Source organism: Cinclus cinclus, chromosome 4 (genome assembly GCF_963662255.1).
Source record: "Cinclus cinclus chromosome 4, bCinCin1.1, whole genome shotgun sequence".
In the NCBI taxonomy this organism is placed as follows: domain Eukaryota; kingdom Metazoa; phylum Chordata; class Aves; order Passeriformes; family Cinclidae; genus Cinclus; species Cinclus cinclus.
Genome location: NC_085049.1, coordinates 10,725,621 through 10,753,600, shown reverse-complemented (window position 1 = coordinate 10,753,600; position 27,980 = coordinate 10,725,621). Strand labels below are relative to the sequence as shown.

General features: G+C 35.6%; 1 protein-coding gene across 2 annotated transcripts in view; it reads left to right on the top strand.

The window, feature by feature from the left end:
- The window catches only part of MAGI2 (membrane associated guanylate kinase, WW and PDZ domain containing 2), a 698,568-nt gene that overhangs the window by 370,905 nt on the left and 299,683 nt on the right, over positions 1-27,980 (top strand). The window lies entirely within an intron of this gene.

Genomic DNA, 27,980 nt, shown 5'->3' with positions numbered 1-27,980 from the left:
ACCTTAGCTGCTTCAAGAAATGTTCCTGAAAACCTGCCATTGCTCACATTTCCTTATCATCCTTAAAATTAAGATTATTTACTTAGCATATTTAGATTTAATATTTAAACCACTGCATGGTGGACTGGGAAACCCAAGTTTCTGGAAAAGCTGAAGTACTAAATACAGCAAGAGGGACCAGTAAAGCCTGCAAGGCTTTTTATTTTTGTTTGTTTGTTTGTTTGTTTGTTTGTTTGTCTGTTTGTTTTAGAAAAAAATGGGAACAGGAGATTCTCTGTCTGAAGATCTTTGTAAGAGGTTGAGGACTGGAGTGAAAGGCATGTATGGAAGTGTCATTTCTTCCTAGAAAGTGATAGAATATACATTGTCAGGCACATTTTCCAGACCCTTTCCTTTCTTCCTCCCTTTAATTTGTCTATATTTGATCAGTAAGGCCATATGATTCCCAAGTAGATTTTTTTTTCCTTGAAATAGAGCATTGTCCTTGGTTCTGGAGTGGTGGGCTGGAGGACAGGTCCTTCAGGGTCTCAGCATGGAGGGCACTACACCCCCGTCAGATTCCCCCAGGAGAAATTCTGAATCTTAAGTTCGTCCTGAGTGGACCTCAGAGAAGACCAGCTGGAGGGACGAGGTGCACAAGCACATTTCTCTCTTCCATAAACTCATTTCTCCAGCTGATTTACCTGACAAATATTTCATGAAGTTTTAACATTCTGTTTAATTGCAAGGTTCAGCAGCACAGTCTTATGTTTATTTTTCACTACACTCCGTAATAAGCCCTATCCAATTCAGGAAAGTCCTTCTTATGAAACAGCTTCTAAAGAGTCTTTGAAGAACATCTGCAGAGAGTCAGGACAGCATTTTGTTGTAAACAAAGACATCTTAGAGTTATTTTGGCTAGATGGTTCCCTTCCATGCTGATGTACTGTAGGATGCAGTGTGGCAGATGACAATTTAGGGCACAGTTTTCTGAGCAGAACAAAAGTAGCTTATTTGCAGTTACTATGTATTTTTTTCAGAAATATGCTCATTGAAAGCAAAATTATTTGAGACTATGATTCAAAACAGTAATTTAGTATGTCCAGTTTTAAGTCCACATTTTAATGCATTTTGTATAAGAATCTAGTGAATTGTCACTACAGTATCAGTAAAAAAAAAGGATCTAAGTCCAAGCATTGCATGCTTATTTGCTCAGTTGAAATTAAGTTATTAGCAAAGATAAATTATCCTATCAAACAGCAAACTTCCTTCACTGACTTCAATGAGAGTTTAATAAGAAGTCTTTTTTTTTTTAGAAAAGAGAGAAAAATTCAAGTTTCCATCGAAGCTCATGATACTTTGTAGTCACTCTGTACTGCTTATTTAATATTGATTTCTTCATAACTTTCTTTGAAAAAGACATCTGTTTTAGGAGTTGCATATTCCCTCCTATACCAGTATTGTTTAGAGATGCCCACACACATCAGAATGTTATTATACTTACAGTAGTTGCTCCATATATTTGGAGAGGATATTCCTACTTTTTTTTAGGAAATGAAACAAGCACAGTCAGATAGGGACTGGGACACGGAGCAGAATTTCTGCCTTGCAATATGGGGGTGAAAATTGTAGCAATTTTGGTCACAATGGAATATGCTAAATGTCCAGCTATAACATGTCCTTACTAACAGGAATCAACTCCAGTTATACCCCTTTTCTTACCAAATAGTCAACAACCCATGAAGAAGTTATTGTCTTTGATCTTACTTAAAGCAAAATATTACAGAAGTTCCTATAGAAAACAGACTGAATGTTCATGACTTTATTAATTTTAACTTGAATGGAAGGATAAACAAAATAAGTCTTCAGTTAAACATTCTAATTTTGAATAGGGAAGACTGAGAGATTAAGAAAACTAATTAGTGAAGTCAACTGGAATGAAGAGCTAAGAATTTTATTATAGACAAGACCTGGAATGCAGAGGAAGCTGACCTAGAGTGCATGCAAAAACTATGAACAAATTTGGAAAAGAAAAAAATAATTAGGGATATAGTGGTTAAATGAGAAATGCATCATGGATTTACTCAGGTTGATCATGCTAAGGTTGTCTTTTTCTAAGATAACTGATATTTCTGAAAAGCAAAAGAAAGTAACTTACTGCAAACAAAGTTAATCTGTCAGCATCTCAGAAAAGCACCTAATATGGTGTCACATAAGAAATTAATATGTAAATTAGAAAATGAGAATTAATAAAAGAATTATGGAGTAGTGGACCATAAAGGAATCTAGTTAACAGCAGTCTTTACTAAAAGGCCACTATTGGTCAGAAATTGATTTTATAAATAGAACTAACAAGGATCATTTTTAGAACAAATTGTATGTAATGGTTCCTTCAGAGGTGTTAGTGTGAAATACAGAATATAGATGAATTTTCAGTACAAAGGATGAATGGAATATCATAGAACAATACAAGTAAAATGAAGCCTAAGAATATTTTATTAAAAAATTGCATAGCTTTGCACTAAATTTTTCTGCTATAATTTAGAGACTCGTAACATGAAATGTTGATGGAGATAAAACAGTACAGACTAATTAAACTGAAGTGACCATGTCTAGAATTTTATGTGTAGTTGTGGCAATGAATATTTGAGAAGACAAATTGGAATGGTGTTAGGAACAGAAAAGGATATTGTTCTACTAGTTGTAATGAGAGACTGTTTCATGACAGGAAACAGAAAGAGCTTGATACAAAGAAAAAAAATATGTGTTGATAAATGATCGCTTTGTTCCAAGGTGCAAACACAAAGGTGGTAAAAGGTACTTTACTGTAAGTGCAATCTTGGCACAAGGATAAATGGGAATAAATTGGCCATGAACAGATGTTGGCTGAAAATTGGAAGATAGGCATTATTACTCAAAAGTGCCTGACCAGTTTTTCTGAGGGTAGTATAGGGTAAAACCTTAGTTTGAAATGAAACTGGTAGAATTATGGAAGTGAAAATAGGACCTGTCTTCCAGGAAAAGTGGTGTGGATTTGGCAACACTTTCAGTCATTTTTCTTGGTTTACATATGCAACCATAAATGCAGATGGATATTGTCTGCCTTGATTGTACGCCTTGCCAGTGTTTTTATTCCAAATTGGTTTGAACTTGGCAAAGCAGAAGCATTAAATTATTCCTAAAATTATTTATGCATAGTAGCTATATAATGCTTAGGTTTTCAAAGTATTCTGTTGACATGTCTGACATTCCAGCAGTTTCCCCAACACGTTAGCTTGCTCAAGGTTATACTAAAAGCCAGAGTCAAAGATCACATTGGAGTTCCATTAGACAGAAATGGCAATTTTTAGTCGTAAACACTAAAGTACAGTGTCATTACTTTTCCAGAACAGGGTGTGAATGGTTAAGAAGGAGGTTGGCATGAAGTCTTTTTTTCCTAATTAGGGGTTCTTCAAAACATGATTATTTCACTTATAGTCCTTTTGTTCATTCTGTATCAACATTACCCAAACATTGCTCATTGTTATGCTTAGAAGGTAAGACTAAAGAGTCTATGGATAGGTAAGCAGGCAACACTAATTCCAAACAGTAATAAAATTAGAGGTATGTAAACCCAAGATGATCTCATTAAAGTAATAAACTCAGAAGAATATTGAAGACCAGATGGAACTCCAAATAGGAAAATCTATAATGGGACATAAGGATGCAAATTACCCAGAGCAGAGTTTTTCCACATTTGAATGTAGTTCCTTATGTCATAAAAAGATATATACATAAAATACAATCTGTTAAAGTATTTGTATTGAAATCACAATTTCTAAATAGATATGCATCAAAGGCTTCTGAATTAATGAATATGTATGGAAATGTTTTCTTTCATGCAAAGCTTCAGTGGAAAATGTCAAACTTTGTATGATGTGTGGAATCAAAATTTCACATTGAACATGTCTGCAGGTTCTTGGAGGCTCTATACCTATTTACGTGCATGCACTTGGAAGTATTTTCCTGAACAGTTCATCCATAGAATATTAAAGAACATGTGGATAACTACTGATCAATTGGAGATCTCTTGGTTAGTCGGCGTCCATTATTCTCCCTTTATCAAGTCTCTATCAAGCTTTGGTAGTAGGAACCATGCCAAAAGGATATGATCTGGCCAGAATCTGGGCAGTGAAGTGCAGAAAGAGCCATCATGCTGATTTTAGAAATCCATCTGTTCTTCTTATGCAAATAATATTGCAGTACTGGAAAAACTGGCTACTTTGAACATCCCTTTATGACTATCATAGATCTTGGTTAATTAGTATTTTAGTATGACTATGAGACTATTTCAGTGTTGGAAAATGTCCTGTGTATCTCTCCCCAAAGGCTGGTAGTGTCTTTGTGTCAAATTTGAGGCTTGTGTCCTACAGCCATATTGACAGTCCCTCTCCTGCAGTCCACTCTGGCTTAGTGGGGTTTTATTTGTCTTTTCTGTGGAAAACTCATTTGGCATGGAAACTTGTAAAGCATACTGAAAAATGGAGTAAGTGGACTAGGATGTGTGTGTAGGAACAATTATTGTCTCTGAATAAGTTTCTGTTATATACAGACAATATGTAAGAATAAGGCACAACCAGGGGTTTGTTGGGTTTTAACCCTTTGTATGCCAAGAATCATTGAAAGGGTATGTGCAGCTCCACTCCTAACTGCAGTGAATCAAAGGAAATAGGAAGCAAGAACTATGAGGTGTTGTTCACTCTCTGGATACTGTGTGTGGTATCATTCTGTGGAGGGTTCCAGGGGGAAAGCAGGCATTGTTTATATTGTGCGTTTTTTCACTAAAATATTAATGACTTCTAAGAGTGCAGAGACAGTGTTTGGCACTTGTTTCAGTCGTTAGTATGACTGAAAAATGCAGCATTTAACGATGGCCCAGGTTCTTGTAGTATGGTAACACTTGCTCTGACTTTGTTTCCCAGACATGCTGGCTAGTCCTGGCCTGGAGATCAACCTCAATAACACTATTGCAGCAAAAAGGGAACAAATTAAGTAGCATAGAAATGTCAGGTGCAAATCTTTTTCCCTTTTCCTTCCCTTCTGCTACTACTTTCACTTAGTTGCTAGTTTTAAAGAGGACTTTTGTGGGGGCTTGACACAAGGCAAAATAGAGCAGCTGGTAAACCCTAAACAGCAGAAAAATGCTTGTAGTCCTTTTGCATTAATTGATCTTAAGTCGTTCTTTAAACTACGTTGCTTCACACTTAGGTCAGTTTGGTTTTCAGTCAGTTTTTAAATCGTGGTAACTACTAGATGTTTTGCAATGAGCTTGATCTGTTGCTGTAATCTGTTCTTGTTCTCGTGATATGAAGGTGGAGGTGGGGAGCTGCTTCACAGTAAAAAAGTAGAGAGACCACATGAAAAGGCTTGGCAACATATTTCTTAACTGTTTGGGGACAGGAGAGCATAATGGCAATTGAAATGAATATTTGGGATTATTATTCTGGGTGGCCAATGTTCCAAAGCAGCTTTAAGCCTCAGTTCAAATCTTGAGTCTGAAGTTACAAACCAGGTGCATCACAAAGCTTACAGTAGACAGACAGTATTTTGTATTTAGCATTTTGTACTAGACACTGCTGACCATATTACAGTAGGGTTACTTTTAGCAAGCAGTCAGCATGTGACGTGGGTTGCACTCAATAAGAACTGCCAGATTGTGACCTCACCCTGGTTTCACTCCAGCAGGAAACTCCAGTGGAGTTAGAATAAGACAATGGGCCTATTTGAAATTTACACCAGAGGATATTAATTTGGAACCTTGCCCATGCCTGTGTAGCATCTTCTGAAGCAATGTTTCTCTTCTAGCAGCTCTCTGAAGTTGATTCTTGTTATGGGGATTAGAAGATTACCCTGACTTTATTTGGACAAAACCTTTGTTTTCCAGTAAAAATGGAATATTGAGTAGCAATAACACTTCATCCATTTTCAAATTTCATGTCCTGGACTCTTTTCTTAAGCCACAAGTGAGTTTGAATCCTGTTTCAGGTTCTAAACATAGAAAAAAACTAATGGGGAATGATATATAATCAGCAGCAAAGCAATTAAAAACAATATAGAGTCTAGTTTTTGTGAAAGTATGGACTGGACAAAAACACTAATATATACAAGTTGTTAATTCTAAAAATGATGTAGCATTAATTTCATTAACTGCATTGAATAAGGAATTTTAGTCTGTTATTTCACGTGACTTTTTCCAGACTAAACGGGTGGTCAAATATATATTTCCTCAAATTTTAAATTCAAAGAGTATGCTAAATAACACTTCTTTCCCCCAGGTCCTGTGATTTAGGCAAATGTGACTTTATCCTTTTCATCATTGCTATTCATAAATTTAGATTATGAGGAAAGATTGATAATTCTCCTCATGTAACAAAAAATGAAGATTTTTAAACATCAAAGACTAAAAGGCAAGCAAAAAAAACTACTGTGTATTTGTTTTTTAAATGTCGTTTTTGAAAAATTCTTTTCACAGCTTGTGAACTCGAATTACTTTATTAGTTGAGACTGGTATAGCCTGAGAAGAGGCAGGGTAGTGTCTGGTGGTGTGAGGTCCCCAAATAAACAAAGCTCTTCTCTGTACAAACGCCTGGTGTTACAGACTCACCAGGATATTGATTCTCCTGGGAGAGAGAACCGTGCCTGAGAGTAAGTTGTGAGAGTTAGTCACTTTTCAGAACTCGAAAAAAAACATGTTAAATGCTTAAAGAGTGGAAAGTTTTTTCTTTATACAATTGTGAGTCTTTTAGTGTGGAATCATAGGAGTATGAGTTCATATTTGCCATCAAGGATGTAAGGGGATATTTTAGACCACATGTCATTTATTTGCAGAGTTAAACTTCCCTAAGAGTCACTGGTGAGCACTTCAGAACAGATTAGCATTACAATGAGGTTTTAAATTCTGCTTTAAACCAGTTTCTTTTTTCTCTACTTCTTTCTCCATTTACCTTCTGAATCCATTGATGGCACATGTAGACAAAACTGTTATTTTCTGTCTAAAAAATAAATAGAGCTGGGATAATTGAACTAATTGTTTCAGTTGTTTGGGTTGTTTGGGTTGTTTGTAATAGTTCTTGAGAGAGAAGGCGTTCATCTGAATATTGTAGTAGGTTTTCATACTTCATTGCTAAGCCACACAGTCCACTGGATACATGGAAAGAAATTTCCAAATAAAGTCAAGATACATAAATATATTTATATATAAATAAATCTAATTTCACTCTTATGTATCTAGTCTCTCAATTTTATGTGGCTGTTCTGACATGAAAAACTACCAACTCAATTAGAGTGTATAGAATATATTTCTTCCTAGTTTCTACACACCCCAGTGTGATGATCTTCTGTTTCCCCTGACTGAGTAGTAACAAAATGCTCAGGGTTTTCTCTGACACATGTCAAGTGTGATGTCAAACTTAGTGGGAGACTTGATGTAGCAGAAGTGTAAGGTCCTAGTTTCTCAAAGTTTAAATTGAATCATTTTTTGTGAAAATATGGAATTTGTGGTGTGAGGACAGGCTATCCTGAATAGTTCAGAAAACCTGTATCTTTCTTTGATAATACTATTGATATTTCTTCCCTGCGTAAGATTTTTTTTTTTTTTAATGTCTAAGGTCAGACTGAAGGTGGGAATAAGAATGAGGGTTCTTAGAATATATTGATTCAGTTTTACTTTCTCAAATGATGTCACATCAGGATCAGTAATTCTTTCCCTTTCTCCCTTCTCCAACCATGGTAAAGTCTAATAATTGCAGATTTTAGACTGCTTAGAATGGTTGACCTTTAAGCAGAAAATTATTTTCAGTCCTAGTTGGAGAGATTTTACTTTGCTGTCATAATTAAGGGCACTGGGATATTAAAGTAAGTTTAAAGTATATTCATGGGAATGAAGTGCATTATTAGAATTTAATCTTGATGCAAGAGTGTGATTGAGAAATTTCATATGTGGGAGAACATAAATGTCACTTATCAGTACTGAGCACACCAATGGCTTAAGTTAACCCCTCTTCTTTGCACGGCAGCAGGCTGGGAACACCCAGATGTTCAGCATGTCATCCCAGCACTGGCAGTTTTCACCTAAAAGCTGTAATTTCTTAGGATGAGCTAACTCTGCTCCTCGAAACCATGAAAGCAGAACCTGTTGGATAAATTGCACACAATTGCATGTTTTACCCTTGTTACTCAAGGAGAAGCAATGGCGTTTTGGAAATAAGAAGCAGAAGTGAGCGTGTAACATCAACTCAAAGTTAAGATTAAGTTAACTCAGTCAGTTCCTGGAACTTTGAATTGATCTGTCTCCTGTATTTCCCTCAACACTGGCAGAAATAACTAAAGTGCTTAACAATGCTATTGAATAAGAAAAAGATATTTTGAAATTTTTTTGAATTTTGAAATTATAGAAAAATGGTGAGGTTGGGTTTAGTTTGGGGTTTGGTTTGAATAGTCTGAAATATTTGACATATCTGATGCTTAAGATATTTCAGGCAGTTGCAGTCCTTGTCATGCATGCTTGTTGGATCCTCTGTTGGATCTTTTCCTGTGATTAATTTGCTACAAATTTTCAAGACCCACTCTTCCCTAATCTGCAAACTAGAAGTGGTCATTTTAAGCATCATGTAGTCAGTAAAGTGTGACTACATGACACAAAACCCAGACTTCCACAAATGTTTCTTGCCTGAACCTCTCATCCTCTCATAGGTATTACATCCTAATTTCATTTTAAAAGTTTCATATCAGAGAAAGCCTTCAACATGAAACTTGGCCTTTCTGCCCTGGATTTTTGATTTTTCACCCTTGAAGTACATTTAAATTAATGCTGCACATTTACTGATTTTTGCCCATTTCAGTTACAACAAAAATACTAAGCAAATTTGTCACAAAAAATGCCATTAGCAGAGCAATATTGAAGTCAGTTGTATCTTGAAGAAGACAGTCTGTTACAGCCTACTGAAGACAGACATTAGTTATGTGATGCCATCTGACTCTTTTCCTATAATACGAGGCTATTTAAATTTTCATTCAATCTACTGAAATTGATGTAAAGGTGATGAATCATTGAATGAAGCACTCAGTTATTAACTGAATCCCTAAAGCAAAACCTCAGAAGCCTGCAGATTGTGAAGTGCATACACCCTGCTTCTGTGCAGGCTGAGCTGGTTCTATATATATGCAGTTATATTTTATTAGCACCTGGCTGAGCTTTCAAGCTTTTCTTTTGGGATTTTTTTTCTCCAAAATAGCTGTAACCTCATCTGGTTGACTGTCTCCAGCTCTCAATGACCACAGGAGAGGTTGCTGGAGTGGCACTGTTTCAGATGGCAGTAACACCCAACCACGTATGTGCTCAGATCTGCAGGCTGAGCCACAGATTTTCCCCCAGATTTGGCTACTTCCCTCCTTCAGTCCTTCTCTCCTTCAGTCCTTCTCTCCACTCTCACCCAGAGCAAACTAATGAAAGAACCAGTGACCCACAAAATAAAAACCAGAGACTGTAAGAAGTGGACAGGTCCAGCAGAGGCTCTCCATGACTTCTGTTCTTTTCCTTTTGCAAACAGTTTTGCTGTTTTCAGTGGTTTGAAGATTTTGGTCAATAATCCTTGTGGTTGTCAGCCTGGCAGAGTCAGACTAAGATAGTGCTACAGCCACAGTAGACATCTCAGCTAACCCAAGTAGTCTCAGTAATACTAGATGACTTATGTGTTGTTTTGTAGATTCTGAAATTATTCATCCCTGCAGTGCACACAGGAGGTGTATAACTTTGGATCAACTTGTATTCAAAATTTCTTTCACATGGGACTTTTATAAACCATAAAATTGCTTTTCACTTTACTGCTTAGAAAAAAATATTGCAAAAAAAAGAAAAAGTTTGCTTAGAAAATGTGCTAAGAAAATTACGCAACTTTTTAAAAAACAAAATCCTGACCTTGGAAATGCTGTTAAAACATTCAGAGAAATTTAAAAAGGCACACAATAATTATATTTAAAATCTTCGGCTCTTCATCAAATTTGCTCAGACAATTCTCCATAGAAAGGAAATCAAAACACATTCTTTAGTAGTGCTTCTGAAGCTGCCTTGGACACTGCAGGTCTCACTTTGGCAGTTCTCACACATGGTAGCACACAGGAAAACAGTGCAGCAAACTCTGAAAAAGAGGTTGGAATGGATTTTTCTTTTTCTTTTTTTTTTTTTCCTCATCTTTCTCCTTCCTGATTTTCTTTGGTCTATTTTCCTCTTCTTATTATTTTTCTTTCATCCCTTCTTTTCTTTCCATCTCTCTTACTTTCATTATCTCTTTTGCTTTCTCTGTGTTGGTTGGTTGGTTTTAGCTTAGCTTGTCTTATGGCTTAGTTCTACATAGAAAGGTTCCTCTTAATTTGAAACTAGCCATTTATGAAATGACACAGAAAGCTTTTAGCCTAAAAGATAAAAAAAAATCAACAATTTTAACTAAAATATTTGAAGGATTCTATTCCAAAATTATGCTTATACTGAAAGGAAACAAAAGTTAATCACAGTGATATTTTAAAAGCTATTATAAGCTTAGAAGGCAAAATTACTTATTTAATTTTGATTAACAGTAAGTACTCAATTCACACAATGTTAAAATGGATTATTTTACATTTATTTTTCAAATTCACCCATGAAAAGTTAATTTATTTTCATAGCTCTAATCAGAATTCTAACTATCTGTGCTTCCTTTCTCAACTTCCCATCCTTCCTTTCCTTCCTCCCCAAGAACCATGCTACAGTTTTGTTATACATCAATTGATCATTAAACATTTTTTGTTTCTGGCTCTGTGTGCTTTGTTATGTTTCCAATTACAAAAAAAATATCACTTTTAATCCAAAATCTGAAGGTCACTAATTAGCTCATTTCTGTTCCATAACAAGAGGACCAATGTTAACTTCCTTAGCATCTAAGCTGAATGTAAATGCCTCATTAATCTTAGACATATGAAAGCAAGTATCCAAGGACAGATGTCAGTGCAGAAAAATGGCCCTGGAGAGGAAGACACAGAACCACCAGACAGCGTTTATTACCACAGAGACATTCTTATGTGCTCCACAGACTGAGTGATAGCAGGGCACTGTGCAAGGTTCTGAAGAAGTAAAGATGTTCTGTTAAGAAAAACATCCTTTGTAAATAGTGAAGTTGATTTCAGGTTCAAGAATTCCTGCACAGCCATGCCAGAAGCTCTCCCAGAGCAATACTCAGCACCTCATTTGTTTTTAAGGAAAGTGGTGGTAATTAAGATCCTCAGTCAACAGAAAGCTTCCTTCAGAGACAGGGCACTCCCACTTTGTTGCCATATATTTTACGGCTCTCTTCTCACAGGATTTTTGGGAATGCATTAGGAAGCCTGCTCAAAGTCCTGCTGGACTCAGAGCAGAGCCCTGAATGAGAATTTGTGCAAACACCAAGCTGCCTCCCATCTGGTGGGAGCAATCTGCAGGTGGCACAGTGTTCATTTAAATGAATTAAACTAATCAATGGATCGTTTGGATTTTACATAATCATGTATAAGTTGGAGATGAAAACATATTCATTAAAATTGAGAGCTAATTATTTGTTAGTGCTAGTGCTCAGCAAGTCACAGAAGTTTTCATATGTAAAACTAAAGATACTGATATTTTTATTCATTCCAGTTGGACTGAATAGTCAAAGTTGATGGTTTTGTGGTTTGTATTTGGGACTATTTCAATAGCAAATATACAGTATTAAGTACATAATATTATAAGGCATAAGGAAAAATTAATAAGGATGAAATAGTAAAATCCTGATGCCTCATTTCCACACATTTGTTACAATTTCTTAAATTGACATGTTCTGACAATGTACTTTGATTATAATGAAGCTGTCTTTCCAGCTGAAGAATCTTCCACTGTAGTAATTAACATTCTCTTAGTTTTCCAGTTAAAGTACTCTAGAGAATTGTTTATTCTTTCAAAATGTTTCTTATCAAAGAAAAGCAAAACAAAACACAAAAAACAAACAAAACCAAAAAACAACAACAAAAAAACCCCCACTAACAGTTCTTTTTTTAAAAAGAACAATTTTTTGTCTCTCTTAAATCTAACTTGAAATAAGTAATTATTTGATGAAATCAGGATGACTTCCTAATGGCTCTTAATTAAAAAAAAAACCCTAAGCAAACAAAACCCCAAACAAATCACCAGACACCCAAATAAATAAATCCAAAACATAACTTTTGTTATGTTATAACTTTTTGATTCTTACCCAATCAACATCCTTCCAGAAGTATTATGGGAGCATGTGAGAAATTTGTCTGGAGAGATCTGTGATTGAGAGTTTTTAAAGAGAATTTTAAACATAATCTTAAGACCTTTGTATACTTTATTCAATCTGACTGTAAAACAATTTGCCGTTCACACACTAGCTGCTTTAGCTGTGAACATTTCCAAACTATGATATCCTGACTTAAACTTATCCATATTTCTTTTCTAATAAGATTTTTTTTTTCATAGCAGAGAAATAGAAATATTGAAAATAGATGGAATTGAGTACCACCACTTAAACTGAAGGAACCAAATCTTATTTCTTCACTGATTTAACTAATTTTTCACTCTGTTCCCTGACTGGAACTTCAAGAGACAATACTAACATTTTCTTTTCCCTTATTAGTCTTCCTGGGAAAATCTCACAAAGGAGATTAAAATATGATTTCTGCAATATTAACAGGCAGTGCTCTGTTCCAGTGCTAGCTTTGTCATTTGTGGGAAAGTTTAATTTGAAGGACGATCATTTGGATTTAAGAGGGCTAACCTGTTTATAGGAGATTATACTAGAAAGATGCATGATATTGATTACAAATTAAAAGATTATTTTATTCCAGTTATATTTTTGCTTCTACAAAGAGAAGTATAGCGTGTGAGAATAGACACAGTCTCAGATTTTGTTTGATTAACAAAGCTGTAAAATGACGGTTGCCTAAATGAAATTGAAGAAATCTTAAAAAAAAATAAGGAAAAAAATATAAAAAAGAGAGAATCTCTGGCCTTTTGTATAAACAATAGTCTTTGTCTGTTACATCATCACAGTGTAATTAGATTTATTACGGCTGTATGCTCATGGTTTGAGTAAGTGGAATATGTGATGTGAGTTTAATTGGCTTTTCTTGTCAGCTGAGTTCACTAGTGCATTAGAGCCTGCCTTGTCCTACTGCTAATAGAAACATCGCTTTTTAAAAATCAGCCATTCCACCACAATCTTTCAAAAATATTCCACTGCAACAAATGCTAACATTTTTTAGATGAGATTTAACCCATCAACAAAGTATCCTTTACCTCCTGTTCTTCCCCTCCTTCTCATCATATTTGAGAAATCTCTGTCCTTCCAGTTCCGGTGCAAAACCTGCTTATCAAAAGCACAAATTCTCTTTTTATTTCTACCACAGGCTTCAGACTATTTCTATCTTCTCAGCGAATGAATAACACTGGGCAGCTCGTTTCATCTGTCTGTGTCTTTATATAGCAGTTCTGTGAATAGAAGGAATAGATCTTAACCCATCTCAGAGACTGCTGAATGAGGTACAGAGTAAGAGCATAGTTTGTAATGAATGCTATGGATACTCAGAAATAGCCATATGGAGAATTGGAAAAACAAAATTGCCTGTATTTCAGGTCTTCTGGCCTGAACATTATTCCAACCATATCAAGGTGAATTATTTCTAGGGAATTAAAATCTACAACTGAATGAGCTGCATTTGTTTCTCTTTTCCGTTTACTTATAAAACACAGTTGTGAGGTCTACTTTAATGCCACTAACGGTATGGATCAAACCTAAATAGGATTTAAATGAAAGCAGGTAAAAATAGGGAGAAATTAATTTAAACTCAATCCAAAGAAAATCTTCATTTCCAGTGCAAGGTCTTATGGAGACTGAAAGCATCTGATAAATTGTATGATTTTCTTTGAGGGGTCTGTTACTATTAATACCAGGTATTCACTGCATCTCTGTGCAGACTTTTTGCAAAGTTTAAAATTTATATTACATTATCTGTGCAATTTTTTTTCCACAAATAGATAGGGAAGACTACATCATAAATGTCGAAGTGTACATTCATATATTTGATCACTAAATTATTAGTGAAAAAATAGTTTTTTGTAAACACAGCCTTGCTTTTTAGAGAGAGAATTGATAGCAATTTTCTAGTTGCAAATTCATTTGGTATTGTATATGGATTTTATTGTCATGTTATCTTAGCATGGATGGTGACCCTGCATTTCAATCATCCAGCAATAATTAACAAATGAATAAATGACATTTGAATATTTGACAGAATCTATGAGTAATCTAGCTTGAGCCATGGTCTGACATCCTGTCTGGTTAGATGAGATCATTTGAGTTGTCTTTGTGCATCCTGGGTTCAAATTTCCCTTTTGTTTGGAATCAGTAGGCTTGCATGGATAGTAAAATCCTGTCTGCTCCCTTAGGACATCCATTATGTTGAGGACTTTAAAAAACAAACAGAAGTTAAGTCTTTAGTTTTGCCAGGTTACTTTATGACTGTGCAACAGTTCTCTTTGTTTCTTCTTCCGTTTTTTAGGAAGAGAACTCAGTTGCTGTGTCAATGAGCTCCAGACATAGTATTAGCTGGGCTTTTTGTTGTAGGTTTTATAAAAATATATACCTTCATGTAGAGCAGATATTTTTAAAAATGCCATTCTAATAAATTATTTAAATAAGCCCACAAAATAACATGCAGAGGTCTTTATTTTACAGACCCTATAAAACACACATAATTCAAGCCCTGAAATAAAATGCAATAGTGAGTATAACCTGTTTAAAATACTATGCCTTGCATGTAACTATTTTTATAACCGTTTCGACTAAAAGCATCTGTTGGATATTTAAAAAAATATACTTCAAATATTTTTAAATATATTTAAATATACTTCAGAAATATAGTTCCAATCAAAGTCTTTGGTGCGTGATGGTTTGCAGTTTTCCCTTGTGTGCTTTGTGGGTGGTATGGTATGGTATGGTATTGTTTACTCCAAAAATACAAAATTTAGTAATGGAAATATCTTATCCTTTGCTTTAAAAGGAGAGTCAATTATGTATGAGAGTTGCATTGCTGTTTCATGGTTTTGGGCAAAAGGTGAATTATGCTTTAAATTAAAGAGAAATGTGTGCACAAACTGTGCACTTTTGTTTTGCTGAGCTCTGTCATTTTAAGGACATATTAGAAATTGGGTACTAAAAACAAGTTATCCGTGGTGCAATTAGCAATTGCAACTTTTGTTTGAAATTACTCTGCAAAGTGTTGCAAACCATGTCTTGATCCTGAACTGTTGAAATTGTAGGAACTTTATCACTGTTTTCAGTCCATATGGGATAAAGGAAAAAGAAGAGGGTGAAGGAGTGTAAATTCAAAAAGCGTTGCATAATAGAATAGATTTGAAAAGTAGGAACTAACAAGGATAACTCTAGATCTGGCCATGTTCACTGGAGGAAAACACAGAGGAGAAGGGTAAAAATTATCTACCAATATATAAAAATGCCATAAAAAGTGATTATTTTTGTTAATTAATAAACACATGACTAGGAGTAATGGGCTTACTCTTTTAAGCTTAAATGGTAGAAGTAAACTTTAGAGAACATAATTATACTATGAACTATTCTGCCCATGGAAATTGTGTAATTATTGGTACAGAAGGTATTTAAAGCTGAGCTTTGTAATACATGTGTAGAAGAAGCTTCATCATGACAAGTCATATCCAGCTGTGAAAATTCTAAGTATAGGAACACAAATCTAGCCATAGGTGACAGCTGTAAAAGAGTCCTGTAAACTCTGGCAGTGGCTCAGAGTCCCCGTTCACCACCATGCAGTCTCACTGAGCTGCTGGCTGACAGGAGGGAGGATGGTGTTTTCCTCCTGCCTACATTCCAGCTGTTAGACCTAGACATTGTAAGGTGTCTTAAGTGTTTAGGATAAAGAGAAAAAAAATATAGGACAGAGAAGAAAGGTGTATCCATATGCAGGGTGTGTGTTTGCACCTGTATTCATTTCCTGAATTGCTGTAGTCTTAACTTTTCCTTCATGGAAGCAAATGTAAGCAAGTCCCAGCATTTGGGGCATAACAGCATGTGCTGGGGTCCAAGAGGGGATTTTTTTTTAAGTTCTGGAAGGGAGTCATCCTGCTTTCTGTTTCCTGCACTCTCTGCTCTGCACTGCACTGATGGTCTGACCCACAGGGACCAGTATCAACACACGTCTCATTAAGAGAAGGTGAGAGTATCCAGTTAAGAAATTCACAGGGCTGCCAACCTTGACTGCCACTCCACAGCTCAAACTGAAGTGCTTACTCCTTCAGAAGCCTTTTCAGAGATACTTTCCCAATCCTACACAGCCACAAGTTGCACAGACAAATCCTAGTGGACATAAGCGCTCCAAAGCTTTTCAGACCATATGAACACAGAGCCCAGACTGGGTCACCACAGTGGCTCCGCTCTGTGTGGGAGATGGAGGAGAAGTCAGGCCTGCCTCAAAGGATTTCTGTCTTTCTTCAATACCCTTTAATGCCTTTCTTTGCACCTTGCACATGGATCTGTGATAGTGGTATCTTCTCTTCCACAGTGGTTTATACACCATGTTTTCTGAGCAAAAGAAAACTTCCTTGAGAATAAAACCTAAAGATGTACATGTACCTGTTTGGGAAAAAGTGGTTTTGAAGGTTTTTGTTCTCATGTCGCCTGGTGAGCTCTGAAGATGCAGTCTGTAATTAATGTAAAATATTGTCAGGTGTTTGCAACTATACATTGCCCTCTGTGAAAATCTGGCCTGCCTGAATCACAGTGAATGGCAAATGCTTTTGAAAACATGGAGCTGAACCCACTGGAGGACTTGCTGCAGTTGTTTGTAATGTGAAATATAATTTATATTTAAGGAAAGCAGGATTCACAGACAAAAAAAATTTTGTTGTTTTGAACCTAGTGGATTTACATTAAAAGTGGATTTGGCCTTTATATATATTATCATTTAGAAGCTGTCACAGCTCTTAGATTCTTCTTACAGAGCAATAGGTTCCCACAAACCATGTAATCTCTTCCGTACCAGACTGTGAGTTTGATTTCCTGCCTCTCCAGGAAATAAAAAAAACTGATGTCTGCTAGATAGGATAAGGCCAATATATGAAGGCTTGAATCAGCACTTCAGTACATCTAGGAGAATGTCTTTGGCTCTGCAGGGGGAATGGCATTATTGTTACTTCCTTCTTTTTAGCAAGTAGATTAAATAGATTTGTAAATTCTTCAGTCAGTAGTAAATAAATGGAAATAGCATCATAAGATAGGAAAGAGCTAAAGCTAAAGAGCTGAGCTTCTGCAAGTCTCTAAACTGGTTCTGAGACTGACAGTGTAAAGGATGCTTACCAAGAAATCTGAGCCACTGTGATATTTGTATGTCTCAGAGACTCTGTTAAGGGTTAAGAGACAGCTGTAGAATGAATATGTGCCTGCTCAGTTAATTTTGATGTAAACGTTCTAGGTACTGCTCTTAGCAGTATCATATTAGCCTTTACTGTGTTGTTATTCTACAGTAATCCATCAATGTTTTGCAATTATTCATCCCTTGAAGACTGTTTATGAAATGTTTGCGTGCTTTTAGTGTTACAGAATGGGCGTTTCAAAATGAGTGTGCAAATCTTGTAAGTGTAAAAGAAAACAAAGTTGCTGATGGTCATCATTGCACACTATTTCCCCAGATGCTTTACAAATTAAAATGGTAAGGCCATAAGAATTGAATGAGAAAGAAGAGGGAGGAGGGGAGACTGTGAAGAAATGGGATATGTAGTGGTGTAGGGTATTTTCAGTTGGGATTGTTTTAAGTAAAAGAGAGTTGCTGAAACAGACTCAACAGGAATCTAACCCAGACAACAAGATCTGCAGGGATTTAATTGCCCATCACTATTTAGATGGAATATGGTATATTGACATTTATTTAGTGCTGTTTGCCCAAGTGTATTAGAAGAGGTAGCACAAATATTTAGGACCAAGGCAGCCGTAATAGTTTGTGGGTACCTGAAGACATCTCAACTCTAAATTGCAGGATGAAAGTAATCAGGGTTCTTCCCAACCTTTGGAAGTTTCCTGGCTAGTCTGTCAATGATCTGAGTGATAATAGAGGATGAGAACCCTGTAAATGCACACAGTCTGTCTTGTTATTGTTATTTTTACTGCCCCATGCTTGTCTTCTATCCCTAGCATGAAATGTTTCTGATTTTGACTGCAGCACATTTTCTGCAGAAGAAGATAATGTCAGTGTTTCAAATTTCTCATTTCTCTGATCTGGAGAATGTACAAGCACGTGGATACTTAATTCTTTCAGACGAAAGAGGTCACAGACAGGAGGTGAAGCAGCACTGCCTTAAAAATTACAGCAATGACAGTAAATGTCAGCAGAACTGCACTACAGGAGAGAGAACTCTTTCCTCCTTACAGCACGCTCAAGACCCCATCCTCAGGCGTGTGAGCTATTTGTGTCTATAAACCAGTGTATTTATTGCTGCTCTAGCTGACCATAGACATCGAATCTGAAATTAGTCCTCCTTCTCTTCCTGAGTAGGTGGAACTATTTTCAGAGCAGTGAAAGTCTTTTAAAGTCTCAGGAGAAATATTTTTACATAGGCGATGAAGAGTCCCTAAGTGGAATTGCCTTCAGGGAGATTCATGTATGTTTCAATTGATTAAATATTTAAAATCCAACCTGATGAAAGCAGACAATCATGTAATGAGTGGGAAAAGTTCAGGAAAGAGCAGCAAAATTTGTATTTTAAACCAAATAAAGAATTAGGAAAGGTTGTTATATGTTACAGGCATATTTTTATAACATGCATATTTGTTAATATTCATATGTGTGTGCATACGTGAATTGCATAAAAATCTGTCCAGTAAAATCAGCAATAATATGAAAAATGCAAAAATAGCTATTTCACCAGACCCTGTCATGTAATTGATGATAATGAGTGAAAAAATCTGTCTACATCTTTGCAAAGGATGATAGAAGTAGCAATGTTCTTCCAAAGTGTCTCTCTAAATCATTCTTAATGAATTAAAATGCTACTATGGAGTGAGCAGACGATGCTGAGGTGTCTTGGGGATGAGATGTATAGTCCAGCCGTTGAGTTTTGCTGAAAATGACTTGAACCTTTCTTCTGGTTGTTCTGCAGAAGTGCCCAGAAAGAATTGTTGCACCCTTTCCACCTCTTGGTACTTTATTTAGAAAATTGTTAGCCTGTCTTTTAGACATTACATCTTTCTTCAATATACGTCTTTTACTTTGCTGTCAGACCTCATGGTTATTCTGAGCTTTATTTTTTCTCCCATATTCTTGTGGAAAGTAATCTGAACAGAAGTTAGCCAGCCCCAAATTATTTGCACAGTTAGAGATCAGGTGGTATTTGATCTGTCACTTTAACATGAGCAGAGTCTCTACAGACAATTAAAAAGATGCATTTCTTAAATGTTGGGTGCAGACTGGACACCACATTGCATATAATCATATAAGAATGCTTTTGGAGCTGAAAGAGTGGTTTTTGTGATCTTACTCATGATGAAACTCTAACTCCTGTATTTGCTTCCTCTCACCCGTTTTTTTCTCTATCAGTGCATGATAGCATGAAAATATGAAGAATATATTATTGTTAATTTTTAGCTTGAATAATTCTTCCATCTATCCAAGCACTTTCATGCTGTGGGAATAAGTACTGAGTTATTAATTTTGCCACTGTTACTGATACAGTATAATGATGAACAAAACTAGAGTAGAATACAATAGAACAGAACAGAGCTTCAAAAGATTTTTTAGATGTGAGGGTCCTAAATCCTAAAGATTACCTGAAATCTTAGCTTTGTGCATTCAAAGTGTGGGGCACTATCTCAGTAAAGTTTGAAGTTTTGCTGTATTTGTGCTATATATACGTAATAGGTCCCTGAATCAGTGAGTATTATGGACTGTGTTTTCCAATATAACTTTAAAATACAAAAAATGGGATTTCTGAGTACTTTGTTTCAGACTTTATCCTGTTTCTCAGCCTCAGCTGAAATCTACCATGGCGGCCCTTGGTGGCACATCCAAAATGAGGATGTCACCTGTGGGTCAGCATTTCACTGATGAGAGAGAGAGAGAGAGAGTGAATATCCATTGGATTGACATGGGTGAGCTTGTTGCAGTACCTGTTGGACGGACATGAAGCATCGCATTTGGAGCAACAAATAATACATTAATGAGAGGAGACGGAATTCTCTTCCTGTGTGAAGAGTTGGTTCTTTCAAGGACATGTGAGCAGAAAGCCACGAGACATTTCTTCTTCTGCAGCTTTAGTTTTCTTGTTTTCTTACGTGTAGAAGAGCATTGCATTTGTAGTTTTCAGGACAGGTATTAAAAAAGGAGAGATTTTTATAAGAAAACAGAGTGAAAATACACAGTTATTCCATAACATGTGCAGTATGTGCATAATTTCCTACTTTGCATTTATTTCAGGTCAAGATGCACTGTAGGATGACTTTTTAAGAACACTTTTGAACTCGTAATTGAAGGCATTTGTACACAGTATTTTTTTTTATTGAAGCAAAATATTGTAAAAACAATAATAAAAAAATTGTAGTATCACAAGTGAAATTCCATTTTTTGTTTTTACCATAAATTATCTTAAAATAAAATAGACTAAAAGCTGGAGTTAATTTTACTTCTTTTTCTATATTGCTAAGCAGTATAGAAGTCTGAATATTCTTGATTCCATTACATAAATTGGTGTAATAGTACATTTTATTGCATGAAGGTGCAATGATTTCCATTCATGCTGTGAACCAAATATAGGAGATCATATTGCAACTGGCCTAGGAAATTTATACAATGAATAGTGATTGTGTTTCTGAAGGAATGGATGCTAAGGGAAAAAAATAGTCATGATCTGAACAAGCCCAGTATGTCAAAGAAGAGCACTGGGTACCTCTAAACACAGTAGAGGAAAGTTTTTTCAGGCATAAGGTGGTATTTTATTAATCACCTTTCAAGGCTGAAAAACTTCTATTTTAACTACACTCCTCTGGACTCTGCAGTTTAAATGTTTTAGGTGTTACATTTAAAATAACTTCTTACATTCAATATTGCATTGCTAAGAACACTGTTACATTACTTGTACTGTCCATATTTTATACGAACTATCACCTGCACTGGGACTTCTGTAGTCAACTTCGTGCCATTTTCTGGTTTTGCAGGTAGTTTTATGGTGTGTGCTTCATATGGTTTCTATTTTCTCCTTATTGCTTTTATTTAACTTTAAAAGTTACAAACAGAGCCTATATGAAATAGTTAAGAATCTTAATCTCAGGTGTGGTGAAACATCAAGTTATGGATATTAATTACATTTTTGCCTGCTATTCATGTGACAAAAGAAAGTGAAGTAGAATATTCTACAGCGCTTTGTGTCATGCAGCTAAAAACTCTGGAATGTGAAATAGAAAGGATGATGAAATTAAAAAGATCTCCTTTCTCCTAAGTAGGATGTAATTCCCAATCAGAAGAGAAACAGTACACTCACTAGTTGCCAATCTATAAAAATAATTTAATAAATAAATATAATATGATGTTAAATTTTATAGGATTATCCATACTGTATTTATTTTACTTCAGTATAAAATGCCAGCAAAAATATTATCACTAGCAAAGATAAAATAGCCATTTTTTAGCATTCTAAAAAGAAAAACAAGGTGGTGCACTTGAAAAGTACCTCTTCATGTATGGGACACGTTTTTATGCAAAAGGAGCTCTTTAGAAGTCTTTTACAAGTAACATAATAACAGGTATCTCATTAAAAGCCTTTTAACAGAAATATAGATTTCTCAGTAATGAAATTTTACAAACCTTCTTTAGTTCTTCATCAAAGTATCTTGTTAAATAAGCTGCAGAATCAAAAAGTCCATGGAGAATGGAAAGTTAATTTCTAATCTATTAATTAATGCAAAGTAAAGAAGTGTGTTGCCGATGGGAAAATCTATGTGTCCTTCACATCTGTACCATCATGCAGGTTAAGGAAAATAAAGAAATTACTAGTTTTCTCTGAGGTCTTTTTATGCCAGTGTGCTGTAGTGCCGTATGAGGTTGGCACAAATCCAGTCATTAGTTTTCTTTCACAGCATAAAATAATTTTCCTAAAAAGAAAAAAAAAAACAAAAAAAATAGTACTCCAATAAATCTGCTTAATTTAGTTCTGTATTCCCTGATCAACAAAACTGAATCATGACACAGCACAAGGGTGATGCCTTTACAGGGTGAGATTTCAGGTTCATCTGTGTCCTGTTCCTTGTTAGGAGAATCATGTAGCTTCACCATTCCTTGGAAAACACATAGCTATACAATTGTGTACAGCCTGTTGTGTTGGTAACATCCCTTCTGATAGTTCCAATTAACAAGGATGAGTTCCTTCAGGGCTCCTGTGGGGCTTTAGAAAGGGAACTGCTGAATATCTCATGTTTTTTTGTTCAATAAACATTACTACCATTACTTTTATGTAACATTTACGTTTTTATTATAGCACTACATCTGTTAGCAGGAAAATATACATTGTTTTTCATAAAGAACCAGGTCATTCTTTAAAACGTAAAAAACTGAATTTCCCATTTTAAATTCCAAGTGACTGGATTACTGTAACAAAATATATTCCTTGGCTCCATTTTTACATCAGGTAACACTTTTTTTAAGTATTCCTGTTTGCAGGCCAGCAGAGGACAAGAAAGCAGATTGTAATTGGACATTCAGCATGGACTTTAGGGCACATGACATGGTTAGTTAATAGTGACAGCTGCTATATGTTTTGGGAGTTATGTTAGACACTCTCAAGTTTCAAACTGAAGGGAACAGGAGAGTTCCCTCCTAAATGTGGGTTTTATTCTAGATTCAAAAGCAAAAAACAAATCTCAAGCAAAGGCTGGTGCTGCTGGTGCATTTGAACTTCACTTTCAGAAAGGCAGTGCTCTCCTGGGCATTTCTAGCTGAGTAGCAGTGGCCACTTCTTTTATTGATAAACTCCATTATCACAGCATCATCTCATAATTAGCCTGGAAAGTCTCTCTGGAGTCATTTGGTCCAACATTCCACTCGCAGCTGAAACAACAGCAAAGTTATAACCATCTTGGATGGTAGATCATGTTGCTCAAGACTTTGTTAAGCTAACTTTGGGAATCTACAGTGATATGCAGTCTTTTTGGGATACCTGTTCCAGTACTTGATTGCTTCTGATGTAAATTTTTTTCCCATCTGAATGTTTTAATTGATAGTGTTTTCTACTTTTTCTTTCTGTGTATTTGGAATAATTAGGGGATAATTTAGGCTGAGAAAATTAATTTCCCACTTCTTCTTAGACGTCTCTTAATAAAACCACTGTATTAGTAGATCCAGTTTCAGTTGGAAGCAGTGGATTTTTTTTTTTTTTTAAGTGAAGGGAGAGTGACAGTTAGAAGTCTGCTCATGTAAAATATTTGAGATTGGTCACCAATTCTTGATCAGCACTGAGAAAGTGCTGATCTGGGACTGGAAATCCCTGGGATCCAAGTATGCAAGCTAAGTTATATCTCTTCTAGAGTCTGTCATTTATCCCTGGATGGATGGAGGTAGGCTATCCACATTATTGGAAGCTGGTGCTTCTGTGTCTGTCTCATCCAATTACCTGCCTTTGATGAGAGGCAGCTTGAGGAAGAGTAGGAGCACAGTACCTAAAGATGAATGTGCTAATCCTTCTGTAGTTAAAATCATCACTAACTTCATGCTGAATTCATAGAGTCATAAGTTCTATAGCCAGAGGGGGTCATTATGTTCACCTTGTCTGACCTCCTGTGTTACATAAAGGATCGAGTTCTTCAACCATGTTTAACAATTAAGACAATTCCTATGAAAATAATAACCTTAAATATACTCAGAATCTACTGCATGATAATAATTCAAATTGTTAATTATCCTCGATATTAAAAACATACACCTTTTTCTAGTCTCTGTGCACAAACACTCACCTTCTTAGCTACTGGATCCATCATGGTATTGAATATTCTATGAAGCACATAATTATTCATTAAACCAAATTCCTGCTTTGAAAATATTGTATTATTGGAGACATAAATCACTCTTCCATAATGTAAAATTTGAAGTACTAATTAAATCCTTCCATTGTGAGGTCATAGAACATATATGCTTTGGACCTGCATCTGATTTCACTCATATTCCTGTTATCTCTTTATACCCTAGTTGCTGTAAGAGTCAACATATTATGAGTTCATTTGTATTCCTACAATAGCACAGAATCTTCTGGGATCATTTGGATAAAGAATGTGTATGTAATTCTTGTACATTTCTTTCTGTTCCCTAATGGCTGGTACACTTTTTCTAGTATATAACTATTCACCAGGTTTCCCTGTACCCCTCTTGTTATTACCAAAATGCAGTTATTGAATTTAAGTACGACTGACATACACTTCAGCTTTTGCAACATTGTGACTCTCAGCTCTTTCAAGAAAGAAAAACAGTGAGAGATCATTTATATCACTGAGTTTTACTTTGTTAGGGCAATCATAATCACTATTAAAATGTCCAGCAGTATAAACTCAAGACTGTCATCAGAAGCACCACATCTACATAGCAACATCCAAGGTTAGAGAACCTAAGAATGAAGATATATCCACATTGCTATAAAACAAGGTTTTCTGGGCTGTTGAAGCATGGGGTGACAGTAGAGAACTTGGTGTTCTACATTTTGTCCTCCATTCTTGTGTCTTCCTCTAAGGGTACATTTGAAAGTGCTTAGGATCTATTACATTTCACTTTAAGAGATTTTCTTTCAGCTTTTTTTTCATTGGGAGAAATTAGTTTGCACTCATTAAAACGCATTTTCTATTGAGATGGCCAATTTCTTCTGCAATACTAATTGCTTTATCTTCCTACCGTTTTCTCTGTGAAGCCTTGTACTTCTTCCAAACTTTGCAATATGTCAAGACTTTGTCTTTGGCTACATTTTAGCTAGAGGGCAAATTTATGGATCTCATAGAGTTTGCCTATTCTTTTTAAATAACAAACAGCCCACAAAAAACTCCAAACAAGGATCCATGAAGGTTTAACAAGTGATACAGTGGTACTTTGTGATATTAGAGAACTAATTCACCTGCAGTGAATTCCTTGATTTTATTGGATTCTAAGATAGAAAAAGCAGCAGTAATAGATTGTTATTTATTGCAAAATTTTAGATTTAAATTAATATTAAACTAGGAGGAAATTGTAATGTGTGATTTATAAGCTTGATTTCAATTACATGAAATTTTTAAAGCCAAAGATCGACTTCTTGGCTGGTATAAATCGATAAAATTGCTGTTATTTATGCCAGCTGCAGATATGATTATATATTGTTAGTTTCTTCATAACGCTGTTCTTTCCTTCTGGTATTTCACAAGTAAAGCCCCACAGCCATACTTCAGAATGTCAGGAATTGTGGAATTGATTCTCGTGGGAGAATTGCATCAGCTGAGCCCACTTAACTTGATTGTTATTTATTTGTAGCTGATCAAAAATTCAACAGCCTATATTGTGCCATTGCCTTCTTATCTAGTGGCAGTTTGGGACTGCTCTGAAAAGACAGGAGATGGGTGTGTATTTATTTAAAACTTGGCTTACATTACAGGAAAATTTGTGAAAGAGATACAGACTTTAGGTAGCTAATAGATTATTTCAGATAGAAATATAACATACTCCCTCTAGTGATTAATATATAATTTCCAAAATCTTCCTAAGTTTATAAGATGAATTATTCAAAATGTTGACTACTAAAACTTGTAAGCAATATTTTATGTTCTAGTGGTACATGGTATGAACATGCTTTACGGCATACATATTTTGAATAATATCTAAACAAGTTGAAATATTTCATTAGATGTACTGAATGCAAGATTTCTGGACATCATTATTTCCATTGTTTTTTTTAGCTCCTGTGAATCACAGACCCTATCAGTGGTGAATTAATTTTCTCTATGAAGATAAAAATAAATAACAACTGTGAGTTAAATAATAAATAGGCCAATTTGCACTCATAATTCTTACATCTTAAATCTTCATAAAGTGTCATTAAAATGCAATGTTCCTTATATAGATTGATGTGCAAGAAATACATATCACAAACACTAGATTCAGTGGATATGCAAGGGGGAGGGTTCATGCAGTAATTACAGCATTACTTAATTTATAATTTTTATCTTTATTGGATGTATTTTAGCCAACCAGTACAATTAAGATACTGACATGGATATACTACTTTACTAAAAATACACTTGCTGCCCTTGACCGCTTCATGCCTTAAGCAAACACAGTGTATTGAAAATTCTTTTTCTTTTAAGTTTTCTTCCTGTGGAGTTCAGCAAACATTAAACTCTGTTATTGCTGTCATTGTTTTATTCTATTTTCAAATGCTGTTTACTATAGCCAAAGGAAAGGAGGCCTTGATTCTCAAAATTTTTTCTTCCTCAAGGTCAGCTGATATAGCCACTTCTTTTTGACTAGGTTTCCAAACCTTAAAACAGTGGTATTAGATTAATTATTTTTATATTCAGGGAGCATTTTATACTGGAATTATAATTTGAATAATATTTCAAAAATTAAGTTTTTGAAACACATTTTAAAACTAAAATAGAACTAAGCAAACATTTTAAAAACAAGTAAAAAAGTCAATAAATCAGTGAACTTAGTGTTAAACTGTGGGGATTAGACATTGAAGTCACAGCTTTATGTGAATTGTATTTACTTGGTCACTGAAGATTCTACACTATTTTTGTCAAGTGGCTGACAAAGATGCTCCACTAGTGGTACATCTGTGTTTCCTGTGGGCTAACAGTTTTGTCTGCATAATTTCTTGAGTTCCATGACTGTTTGTGGTAAACTAGTCCTACAAAGTGGGAGCTGAAGTTCAATCTGGTAGCCCATCAGAGAAAGTTCATTATTTGAACGTAACTCCCTGTGAGCTGTTTCAAGAGCTGTATGGATGGAGTCCTACTGAGTGGCAAACCTGAGGCTTGTTGGTAAATGAGGAGAAAAGCCACTTCCCACGGTGTAGATGAGTCCTTCCTTCTGCCGAGCATGTTAGCACAAGAGTTGATGTTGGTAGTATTGATGTGTTGTGTTGCTGTTCCCATAAAATCTGCAGCAATGGCTTGTCCTTTCAGAGCTCACTGTTGTTCTCCCCTGGAGAAATAATTGTAGCAGCAGAATTAGCTGAGGCTTGGCAAGTCTGAATACAGCGGTGTATCCTGACTAGCACCAAGTGAGCACAGCAGTACTCGTGTTTGAACAGCTAAGTGACAAATGTCATGTGCTGCAAAAAACACAAGTAAAGAGCCTGAGCCAAAATAAACTCCCTGTCTTGGTGTTCACCACAACACCCACGGCAGAAAGGCAGCCCTGCAGTGTAAGTGTGGGGACATCACCTTTTCCTAGAAAGGGTCTCGATGCTGAAACATGTCCCAAAGGAGAAAACTCTCCCACATACATTATTTGAGATAAAAACCTGTTCTAGAGAGAATGACCACTGCTCAAATAAGGAGAAGCTTGTCTGGCATGATGATTCCTGGAACTAAAATGTCTGAACTTGAGCCATACTTCATGACAAACACATATGTGTGGACTTGACAAGCACAGAACAAGCTAAGGAGCAGGCAATGTATGTATGCCACGTACACTACTTGAAGTAAATTGACAAGATATAAATTCATCTCAAAATCCACAGCTATCAAATCAGGGGCATTTTTACATTCTGGGATGAAGGGACCACTGTATGAATGGCATTTGGTGGCAGAAAAAAATAAACAAAACATCCAAGTAAAAAAAAAAACAACAAACCCACAACTGGTCAGGATTTAGATCAGAGAGATGGTTAATGTGAAAAAGCAATATTGGTCCTCTACATAGGTATACAGAGC